The sequence below is a fragment of the Asterias rubens genome, chromosome 5, assembly GCF_902459465.1.
Source record: "Asterias rubens chromosome 5, eAstRub1.3, whole genome shotgun sequence".
NCBI classification, from domain to species: domain Eukaryota; kingdom Metazoa; phylum Echinodermata; class Asteroidea; order Forcipulatida; family Asteriidae; genus Asterias; species Asterias rubens.
In genome coordinates this window covers 8112817-8125072 of record NC_047066.1, presented here as the reverse complement: position 1 = coordinate 8125072, position 12256 = coordinate 8112817, and the positions used below count along the sequence as shown (strand labels likewise).

At 37.8% G+C, this 12256-nt stretch overlaps 1 long non-coding RNA gene across 1 annotated transcript; it reads right to left on the bottom strand.

Moving 5' to 3' along the window:
- Positions 1 to 3454: 3454 nt before the first annotated feature.
- LOC117290132 lies at positions 3455 to 11087 on the bottom strand. The gene is made up of 3 exons (XR_004519028.1): positions 10911 to 11087; positions 4575 to 4655; positions 3455 to 3549 (listed from the first exon to the last, which is right to left on the bottom strand). It is a non-coding gene; the product is annotated as an uncharacterized LOC117290132 (long non-coding RNA).
- Between the last annotated feature and the right edge of the window lie 1169 nt (positions 11088 to 12256).

Genomic DNA, 12256 nt, shown 5'->3' with positions numbered 1-12256 from the left:
ACATTCATGTTTTTGTTTCCTTCCTCCGACACCTTCCCCCATCCCAGTTTAAAGGAAATTGATAAAGAACTGTATGAGTGAATTACCAATCTTTATCTAATTGGGCACACTCCCATCCATGTCAATCGTGAATAAAGGGGCAGTTGCAGCAGCCCTATTTACATGGCAGGCCTGTATGCTTCGTTTTTGAAAGGGCAAGAACACCAAGGCATTTTCTCCTTGTAATGGTAAAGGGCACCCTATTTGGAAATAGCATTTTAAGGGCACCAAGGCAATGACCAGGGGGCATGGAGGCAACCGCCTCCGTTGCCTCTGTGAAGTATCAGACCTGTACATACATGTATAAAATACACTTGTGGTTGGCCCGGTTATATTCTGAATACATGGCTGTCCGCTTCTAGACAGCCTCTCCGATGAATTGATAACGAATTCATGTATGTGTGATTACCAATTCCGATCAACGTGGGAACTCTTAGCAGATGTTGGAGGTGACGGAGCATGTTCCACTGTATGGGGGGAAAACGGGGGAATGTCTTGCGCCATCGAGCGTGGGATTACGCTGGGTGAATCAATACCTCAGCTTTTTCTTCCTTGTTCCAACCCTCGCTCCGGATAAAGAAAATGTATGGTTTGGGACATTTTGTTTTGTATTGTTTTTTTTTGCAGGAGGGATGAAATAGAATGGAGAGGGGACGCCGGGACGGGAAATTAATTCATCTGTGTTGATGTGTACAGATGTTATGAGTGTGATATGTCACATGAAATGAATCAGTGGGTATAATATGTACATAAATTTGTACTTAATCCAATGTATTTACGATTGTAGGTTTAACAGTACTCGCTTCAATAGGTCACAAGTCACAGTGAATGAGAATGGAGCAAGTGAACCCTTGTAAAATGAAACCGTCTTGTTCTTTCAAAGATAATTTTCAAGTTAAAGTGTGTTTAGTGTGTAAATTACAGGTTCTCATATATAAAAAAAACATGTGCAATGTTTTTGCCTTTTCCTGTTTGTAATTATGAACAGTTCAAATGTGAAATTGTGGTTTTTCCCATGTGGCATCAATTTTTCTGGTCAAAGTGTCATACAGTACTATTACTACCCTTGTTCATCGAGGCTTTTAAAAGCATTCCTGAAACATCCTCAACTCATTTGGCACAAAGGGCAAGGGAAGTGGTTTAGGGAAACCCAAAACTACTTTTCAATTTTTCAATTCTGTTTCCTATTTGCAACATACAAGTTACAGTTTCCTAGAAGGGAATTATGAACATAAACACTATTACAAATTACCATAGTAACAAGTTTTTAAAGCTTGCTGATTTTCCAACTTTTGTACAGCTCATACACTGTATGTAAGTATACATTGTAGTTTACATCCTTTGTTTAATACATGTACATGTAGTATAAGATAAAGCTCCTACACCAACTTCCTTGGGCCCAATTTTGGGGCTCTGCTTACCGTGGAATTTTGTGCTTACACGCCAAGTTTCTGTTCTAGCGGCAAAGAAATCTGAGCAAAGTTCCTTGCTTGCCTGTAAAATGGGCTATAAATGTTAAGAGCAGATATAACTTATGGTAAGGCCAAATATAATAAAAATACCAGTTGATCGTCCCCGCCCGCATCCTTTATGGGGGCCGCATCCTTTTTTTTACTATTTACTATTTTTCGATTTTTGTATAAAATAAAAATAAAAGTTGTTTTAATTTTTTTTTTTTTAAATCCATCTTTTCAAAAGGACTGACCTAGAAGTTTTTCCCGAATCTAACTCATCAGTTTCATAAACCAATATTAGTGAATGCCTACCAGCAAATCTTTTTAGTGTGTCCGACCCTGTTAGTGTTAGTGCTCCTCACGTAACTAATAGGTATAAATAAGTTTCCAGTTGATTAAGTTTCCAGTTGATTCAAACTGAAGAATTGGTGGCCTGTTTGATTTGAAGTACTTAGCGGCCATCTTGAAAACAAATAGTAAATAGTAAATAGTAAGGCCCTCATCCTCCTCTTTTTTGAACAATCCGGACGATCAACTGGTATTTTCTTTTATTTGGCCTAATCAGAGCTGTGACTTTCGCCCTGGACTTCTACATTGTACGTTATGCTAATAACATACATTTGGGCTGGCATAACTGATGGGTTTTTAGCATTCATAGTCAAGGGGTTCCTACAGTTCCCTGATTAACGTACATGTACGTTAACGTACATGTATGATTGAAAATGATTACGATGATGACGAGCAATAAACTTGATAAAGGCTTTAGTGACACTTCAAATTTTGATCAATGACTTTAAATGACTTTTCTGAAAGTCAATCAAGTTCATCCGTGGACATTTGGCACTTTGAAGAAATTACCTCCATGTACAGTAGACAAGTGGGAATATGCGAACATGTGGCTGGTAAGCTTTAACCCGCGACACGGTGTCGCTTTACAAATAAGTTTTATCATTGCTATTAGTCAGAGATGACAGTGATGGTTATGCCTTTAAAAAAAAAGATTAACCCGACCCATATTTGCGTCCGAGAAGTGGTGGTACACAATATCTGCAATGAATTGGTTTACAGTCGCTGTATTATAAATGCTGCAGCAGGGGACCAGTGACATACAGTATGTTGAATCCTGCAATGAACTACATGTTTGTTAAACAGTATGTTTTTAATGAAGAAACTAAAAAAAGGTAAACTTTTATGCATAAATCTCTTTTGTGGGAGTGTTGGCTCTGAAAAGAGCAGAGCAAGTGTGGTCTCAACATATCAAACCGTACTTGTATACTAGAGCTGCTCTTCTTCAGGTCTCAACATTTTTCAAACAGTATACTCTGCTCGTCTTGCTTCAGCTGAAGACCACACCCGCTCTTTTCAGAGCCAACACTCCCACAAAAGAGATTTATACATGGTTCTACCCGCAAGTTTACTAATTTTTAGTTACTTCTTATTTTTCACACCATTAAAAGCTTCAAACACCACTTAGGCCAAGTAAAAAAAATACCAGTTGATCGTCCGTGTTTTTCCAAAGAGAGGAGGATGAGGGCCTTTTTACTTGTGTTTCTTTCAAAGGTGGCTGCCAAGCATTTTAATTCAAACTGGCCACCAATTCTTCAGTTTAAAGTTACCACTTACTTTATGTAGAGAAGTTCTTAAAAAGATTAAGTTTCATGAGAAATACAAAAAGTGGGTGCTGCCTCAAAAAGGAATTAGGGAGGGGACGATCAATTGATATTTTTTTATTTGGCCTTAAGGCCGAGTCACACTGCAGCGATACCGAAAACGATAACAATAACGATGCAAAGGGAACGCATTCTATTGGTTGAATTGCTACATGCAGAATACGCCCAGGCTTATTCAACCAATCGTGGGCGTGCATTTTTAACGTTATCGTTTTCATTCTCGGTATCGAGGCCTGTGTGACCAAGCTTTTAGTATGTTTTTTTTGTAATTAGTAACATGACTTACTCTCATCCGGCTGGGGGGCTGACAGAATGTCAGAGTGTTTCATCTTCACCTCTTCCACATTATTAGCTATCTTGTCTATGTTATTGCGAATTTCCTCCACCTGTAGGATAAGGAAAAATTCATGAATTCCAAGAAAATCCATAGAAACCTCAAATGATGCTCTAAGGGACCATCCAAAGTTTTTTCAGACCTCAAAGGCGAGTACAGGTCTGGAATTAACTGGAGGTAACGCCATGGTGTGGCCTCCAGAGCCCTAAGTTTTAGTGCTCCTTCAAAGGTTTTGGTAATCACTGTTAGCATAAAAACTTACTTGTTAACGATCACAGGAGAGCTGTTAATAGTATAAAACACTGTGAGAAACGGCTCCCTCCTCTGAAGTAACATAGTTTTTCGAGAAAGAAGTAATTTTCCGTTAAAATATTTGAATTTGATTCCGAGACCTCAGAATTTAATTTTGAGGTCTCGACATCAAGCATCTGAAAGCACACAACTTTGAGTAAAAAGGTTTTTTTTCTTCCATTATTATCTTGCAATCTGACGACCAATTGAGTTCAAACTTTCACAGGTTTGTATCTATTTTGTGCAGATGTTGAGATACACCAAGTGAGAAGACTGGTATTTGACAATTACCAAAGGTGTCCAGTGTCTTTAAGATATTTCCAAAATGAAAATTACCTTGCCTGTTCTAGGCCTGTGAGTACTTCTTTTTGAAGACCCTTCCCCCAAAGAAAAGTAGTATATCAACAGTTTTTCCCCAATTTTTTTTAAAGATTCTTTTTGAAAATATTTGGATGCTGGTTTCTTTTAAAGCTTTGTGTTAAAGTTGAATACATAAAAAGGATTTAAAATGTACTATAACTTCACCACATGGGCGGGCTTGGCATTTTTGTTATCACTACACAATATTTGTAAAATGCCATGTTTTTTTTTCTGTGATGTCAAAAATGAAAACACCCTCAAAAATATAGAATAATCATCAAAATTTGTGCTGCTTTATGAAGAAAATTTGCTCTAATAGAAAGCACTCAGTACCACCATCAATTGCAAACATACATGTACAGTAGTTTCTTTATAAACAAAAAATAGATAAATGATAAAAATGATTCTAGAGTAGAGGTGTCTTACCTGATCAAAAAACTCATCCATGTACTTTTCACCCTCCACATTAACGGACACATCGTCTGGTCCCACATCTTCATCATCCCCCTAGAAACACAGAAATGAGAGAAAATGAGACAGAGCTGTCTTAAGTATTTTTCCTATTTTTGATGAATGTTCACTTCATTTATTTAACCTACGTTTTAGGCCTAATGAACATAGGTATAGTTTACAGACCTAGCATCTTTAGGTGATGTTCGTTACTTCAATAATGTCTGATTTTTTGACAACTTCACCCCAAAAGTCTAGATTTGAATATTAAAAAGCTATTTTTTATAGATTTTAGAGAAGTGTGATGCTTTCATTTTCAAGGTATTGGCCAATGATTAAGTGGTAAATTAATTTTTGTTGGGGTCGCAACATTATCTCACGCGTCCATGTATAAACAATTTTGCAATACAGCTATTCTGTGCACTAATCATAGAATATAATGCACAGGTTTTCTACTATTCATGTTTTTCATTTTAAAACAGCATTATCTATCACAATTTGTTCAGAGAAAATTATTACTTTGTTCAAACCACAAATAAATTAAGTCAGTATGCAACTTGAAAGGGAAAGTACATAATTGTTTTTTTTTTGTATCAGTGTATATTGGGTAAAAAAAACAAAATGAATATATCCCGATGCAAATTTAACATCTATTAAAAATTGTATTATAACTAACTTACACAAATTAAATTTACTTGGAAAAATTCAATTTGTTTCTATGTGTACTGCAAGTTTCACAAATATGGCCCACACCATCAGAATCAAAAACTTCACTCAAATATTTTACCAACTTATTGGTCTCAATTCATTTCATGGAACACATTGCCTCCTGATTGTAAAAACGTTTTTCATGAAATGAATACGGTTGGAGTGATGTTTTGAAACTTAAATATGATTCACACAAATATTCCTCGCAATTATGGGGTTTGTAATGGGGTCTGCCATCCATTTTGTAGAAAATAATTGTTCACTCCACACAAAGTTCATAAAGTACATGTAAAAGGGAAAACCACACAATTGCGAGGGACATTTGTGTGAATCATTATATTTGAACATCTTTGCAACCACTCCTTTTATAACGAATGCTTTTTATAGCCGAAAGCGCTCAATCCGAAGGCAACAAGCCTCTTTCATATCAAATTCTTGGAATAAAGAGTTTGTGCTTTCCTTTTTAAATAGCAACCTGTTACAAATCAGTTGCAGGTAGTTAAATTTCTCCTTGCTTTTGAATCCCATTTCTCAAGGTGTACCTAAAATAAAATTTTCTAATTTTGGCACAAACCCTCTTTTTTCCTGTAAATATTTCTAATTTTTAAAGACTAGTTTAGAAATGTACCATACAATCAAACTTTGAAAATGTCAAGAAATTTTGTAAATTTTTCATAAAAACAACATAAAGCGGTTAATTCCAATATTGAGGATTTTGTACACATTTTAAAATACAAATCTCATAAATTTTGGTGGTGGCAATTGCAACCAACTGTGGCAATTATTTTATTCATTAATTTCTTTTTTTTAGGGGGGGGGGTACTTAGATTTCTTGAGATTTCCTCAACTTCCGACTATATTTATGACTACCACATATCTTTGGAGTACTGGTACTGGTAAGAGCTTTTATAATCATTAACCTTTCTGATTAAAATAAAATCAATTTTTGATTAATACAAATCCAATAGGTTGTCTATAATCCCTGCAATAAAACACACACATCATACATTGTACAGGGATATCAATCACTAGGCTCCCTGTTTGGCCAACCTTTGGACTTCCATGAAATGTTGACACCCAGCTATGTTCAGCATTTTGTGTGTGTGGGGGGGGGGGTAAAAAGCAGTTTCTATTTCAGAACGCACCGAGTCCAATATCAAACTAACTAATGTATGATTGAAATTGAATGTACTGCACATGTAGTGTTTATATTGTAGACTGCATCTTTATGTTTTAAATGAATGGTTGTAAAAGCAAACAGGCCCAACAGGCCTACTTCACAGAGATTGCCTCGATGCCCCCTTGTCATTGCCTTGGTGCCCTTAAACACTCCAGTAAGGTGCCCTTTACGAAGGAGAAAATGCCTTGGTGCTCTTGCCCTTTCAAAAATGAAGCATACAGGTCTGTAACATAATGCACCGAGTGCATCAAATTCAAGCAGTATCAAACTCTTAGGATTGGTTTTGAGTGTAGGGTTATTTTATAGACTGAATCTTTTTATGTTAACCTTGGATGAATGGTTGCAAAAGTAAAGAACTTTATTTATGGGGGATAACCAAAGAATGGGCCTGGTAATTACTCAACAGAGACCACAAAAAGTTGGCCTGGTGATAACCAACAGAAGCCAAGTTAACACTGGACTGTAGGACCATGGCCAATAATGTAATTTTAGCACTTGACAGGCCAGTAAACTCACAGGCCTGCCAGGACCCAATTTCATGGCTCTGCTTACCACAGAATTCCACGCTTACAGAGCCCTGTAAAGTGTATGATTCTATAGACCGTAAGGCGTAAGCACAGATATCCCCAGTAAACAGGTAGCCAAGAAATTGGGCCCAGATAAGCAGGTTGGATGTATACACATCACATCATACTGGTTGGTAGCCACATCATTCACTTGATGCAGGAGTGCAACAATTAAAGAAGGCATTGACTGGCGATCGATCCCATAATAATAATAGGTCATAATGTTTATTATATCACAACATGTTATTTCAAGTGTGACATTTGTGACACAGGTCGAAGGTCTAGCTCGGACATACAAATGTTGGTAATTTCTAACAGAACGAGGTACCAGTATTATATTAATGTGCCTCATCATTATTCATGATCAAATGCCAAACTCCAACTGGTCCACTCACTGTTCTGTACCAGAAGCTATTTTTACGCATGCGCCAATATTCACACAGTATCCAAATTTGCTGGTAGTAATTAAAAAATAAAAGCCACTGTGCTGAAATGACCAATTTGAGAAAGAGTATGCGATACAAAAAACAAACGGGTCCCAATTATACCTGGGCTCTATTTCACAAAGAGTTAAGTTTGATCTTAACTGTGAATCGATCTTAACTGCTAAGCAAAGTGTGATGTCACAACACATATCACTGAGTGTGAGTGTGGTAATCTTGACAAGAAGATTAATCTTAGTGTTTTGTGAAATTGAGCCCAGGAACACTGTTTCAAATCTTTCGATTACACTTAACCTTGACCTTATACATATTGAGCAATGTATGATTTCACAAGTGTTCACTGACTTTCTTTTTGTCACTGTTTGACTCACATTGCCCTACTTGGTAAAAAGGTTGCACATTGCACAAGACACTTTGCCTATGTAGAACAGTACAGGGTTTTCCCCTTACTTTATTTTTAACAACTGGCCAGAAGGACCAGTTCGCTTCAGGTAATTTTACTAGTAAAAAAGAAAAGTGGGATGTATTTCAACAGTAGCCAGGCCAGCCAGACCAATTGGAGTAAATATTTAGTTGACTGGTGCAGTGGTCCTCGGGCATTTTAACTGGCATTTGACCAGAGGGCCATTGTTAAAGGTGACACACTGACAGTACATTGTCTTGCCTGTAAAGATATCAATGATCCTTGTAGTCAAAATTCTGACTCAAGTTTAGACTTAATCAGAAACTATCAATTCATCAATTTAGACAGTATGCTTGTTTACTTTTAATGGGGCACCATGGTCATGACCAGGGGCAACACAGGCAGCCTCTGTGTAAGCCAAGGCCTGTAGTTGTACAGTGTTACTGTACCACAGTTGCACATGTTGCACTATTATGTTATGATGGTGTGTATTGGAAGTTTCGACCAGCCCAGCTAGATTGTACTTGTTCTCAGGGATAGCCCTTAACCTTTTCAGTGACAAACCAGGGGGACCCAACGTCTTTTTCACTAGTCGACTCGCTTTGTCTTTGGTCCATATTTTATGAACCCTTTCAACTACATGTATATGTGGGACTTGTAATTTGCAGCAATGAACAATCTGTGCTACTAATTGCCGTACTGTACATGTAGCAGTTGGGGGATCAATAAACAAGCCAGTCAGACCATGAAGTCAGGTAGAAATTGTAGTAGGACAGAACATGGCTGGTCCTTGAATGTTTCAACTGGAGGGAGAACGCTGTACTATGAAGGCAAGTTGTACTGTACAGTAACAGGCCTTCAACTTCGCTATTGAAAGGGCATAGCAATTTTCCTCTGGTACTAAAAAAGGCTAGGGGCACTTCCATAGGATTGGAAGGGCACTTAAAAAAAAGCATGGGGTACCATGGCAATTACTGTTGGTAGCGTATAGGTGCCGTGGGTTATTTCGTAATGTATGCACTTGTGTACAGTCAAAATTGAGGAAGTCATGGCACCCACGATTATTATCTATAAAAATTTGGGATGGGAAATCACACCGGCAGTATGAGTAAGATGTGTATCATATACAACTGGCAGTATGTTTTGTCTGCATTCAACTGCATTATGAGTGTGTTAATTGGCGAGTTGAAAAGGAGGTCACTCAGGCCTGGAACTAACTACAGGAGTGCGTTTTGGCACCCCGACAAGAATCATGTTCGAGCTTTGGTCATTGGTTTATAAAAAGCGTGTTTACCTGTTCGCAGCAAATGTGACAATGAGTTCTTGGATTGGTTATGCTTGGTTTTTAAAAAAGTTTATCAAATTCTTTTGAAAAATAAGTTACCATGAAGCATTAAATAATGTTGATAAAAGTTCTAACATGAATTTTATGAGCACGAATTTCAAGAGATGACACTTCATGACATGTTTTCGGTTATTGACCATTTTCACTAATAGCTCTCGTACAATTTTTGGGTCAGTGATGAGTGTTTTCGATGCTGTTAACGCCAAACGAGAAGAGAGTAAGACAATGAAGACATTTCAGTTGTAGATGCGGTAGGAAAACCCCAGATAATTATTCAAGGGAAAACCCTTGAAGAAGTTTCAAGTATTGTGAACCTAATCCACACAGTGCCCCCCGTGGGATTGGAACCGGGGTCCCAGAGGTGGAAGATCAGGCACCAACCATTTGATAACAACTTGGGCAGTGTGTCGACATGATTCAGCCCTGTAGTGTCAGGCCGGGTCTAAGGTCATCTGGCAGCATGCTCTATGTTCCTCTGACCCGTTTATCCAGCTATGGGGACAGGGCATTCTTGTTCTTTGACCAGCGCCTTTGAATGTTCTACAGATTTAGTGCGCTTTAAAAATGCTGTATTATTATTATTATTATTACTGGCTCAAGGTCAACAAGCTTGTTCTCCTGGTAGAGTGTTGACTTGATTGATCTTGCACTCAGATGTATCACTAATCCAATATGGTGGATCACAGGCCTGATACTTTGAGACAAAACTCTAGAGGCATTTGCCTTGGGGTCAGGGGCTCGATTTCACAAAGCACCGCATTTCATCTTAAAATCACCATATTGATTTGTATAAACTATAAGATCAATCTTAACATTAACTCTTGCTGTAGACCCAGTAACTGGGGCGCTGTACTCCTTTTTCGAATTTTGATGTCAAAATTCAAAAAAAGGAGTACAGCGCCCCAGTTACTGGGCGCTGTACTCCTTTTTCGAATTTTGATGTCAAAATTCGAAAAAAGGAGTACAGCGCCCCACTTACTGGGTCTACTCTTGCTGAAATCTGCCCAAGGTGTCAACGTCCGTACTGTTGTACGTAGGGCAAGGCAGGTATTTATAACATGGGCATTAATAATAACATTGATGGCCATTTATTGCGCAATATCGTGTCCAACCCTTCCCCTGATTTTTTTGGTAATTAATAAATGGTTTATGATATGATTGATGCTAGTGGTGCCAATTTAAAATGGCAGATCCTTTTTTGTGGGGGGGGGGGGGCATGACATTATTTTTTATGACTTAGAATTTGAATTATTGAGTCCCATGCCAACAGTTTGTTAAATATGACAGTACAGTGACCTTTCTCAATAAAGAACCATGGCCAATGATGGCGACAGTGACAGAATACCAGCACAACCCATGAACCTGAGTGAGTCTCTCTCTGATTTGAATGAGAGAATAAATAAATTAAAATAAGGTTTTGAAATTGTGATATCATCATGTGATAAACGTATACAAATAAGCAAATTGGTTCTATTTAATTCACCATAACTGTACACAAGAGCTGATATTCATTGTCTTAAATCATACACAAAATAGCAGCGAAAACAGTATTTTACAATACACAACACTCGTCGTGCAGTAACTGAATGGGGAACCACACACGCCCGCACAGTAAATCCACTCTTCTGAAAAAAAAAACAGAAATCATGCAACAATAAATATTTTACCCTTTTAAACGATCCCAACCGATCCCTCATCTTGAAGAATCTACGTATATATTCCTATGGAGAACAACAGGCGTATATTTTCCGAGAGAAATCCAGTAAATTCTGGGAGACGATTTGTCCCCGCCCGAAAGCCCACACCTTCCTATATTAACCAACACAGATGAGAGCTACGGCAGCCATTCATCTCTTCGAATGGGTGAAAATTTTAGATGTAGGCGGACCTTTTTACTATTCACCGTGTAGTTGGTGCTAATTTTTCAAGGGGCGATCGATTGACAATTAATATGCAATACAAACAGATTGCAATTTATTTTTATTTTTTATGCAGGCATTTAAATAGGCCCTATGTGTGCGAAGTGCAAGAGAGTTGGGCTATTGGAACAAAATAATGTACTTAAAATACAATGATTTTGTATGAAAAAATCAATACACATGACACACTTTTCTTAAGGATGCAGTTTTGTTGTTCTCCACACAAGTTTTCTTTACAGGCACTGTAGAGGCATGGTGGAGGCACTGGGCTGGGGGACAAGGCACTTTGGCAACACAAGATACATTATTCTTGCTGTAAATCACTTTCCCCCAAAAAAATATGAGAAAAAGATGTAATGTGGATTGTGGAATGAGGGACACTCATTGAAGATTGCGTGGTGTTGGTTGCCTGTAAATTGCCTCATGTGACCACATGACCGAAGTTTGTTTGACCTGAGGGCGGCTACAAAAAGTGCTTCATAAATATTGAGTGTTTACATTTTTCCCAATCGATTAAGTCATCAGGAAATAGATAAAAGCACTTCGTATGTATATCCAATTCCAAATAAGCACTTTGCATAGAACTACAGAACACTGTTGGAATTTGGCTATAATTTGACGATTTCACAGTTTTCTCTAAAATAAAAAGCCATTTTTATTTGTACAAAATTCTAGTCATCCCCTGTGAATATTTTCTTTTTTCTTTTGCAAAACTTTTTTGTTAAGCAGTCAGCAACTCCTAATGTGCTCTTCTATTAAAAAAAGCAAATATTATTTTAATTGTGCTTAAAATGGGACATTTATGTGACTCATAGTATTAGGGAAAACCCTTGCACAGCCAATGGGTAAGCCGCCTTGAAACATTACAACGTGTAGTTCGTGATAATCGGCCCAGTTCTCTCGTTCTCTGTCATGCAGCCGTCAAATCTCGGTTGAACACATCCGTTACAACCAGGATTTGGCTCGGTTGAGCTCGAGGTTGTTTGGTTCCAAACTTAGTGGTTTAATATTCTGACTATGGTCTGACCATGGAGGAACAAAATCTTTTTTTTTCCTCCATGGTCTGACTAGACTGGTGGGTGGATGATGGTCTG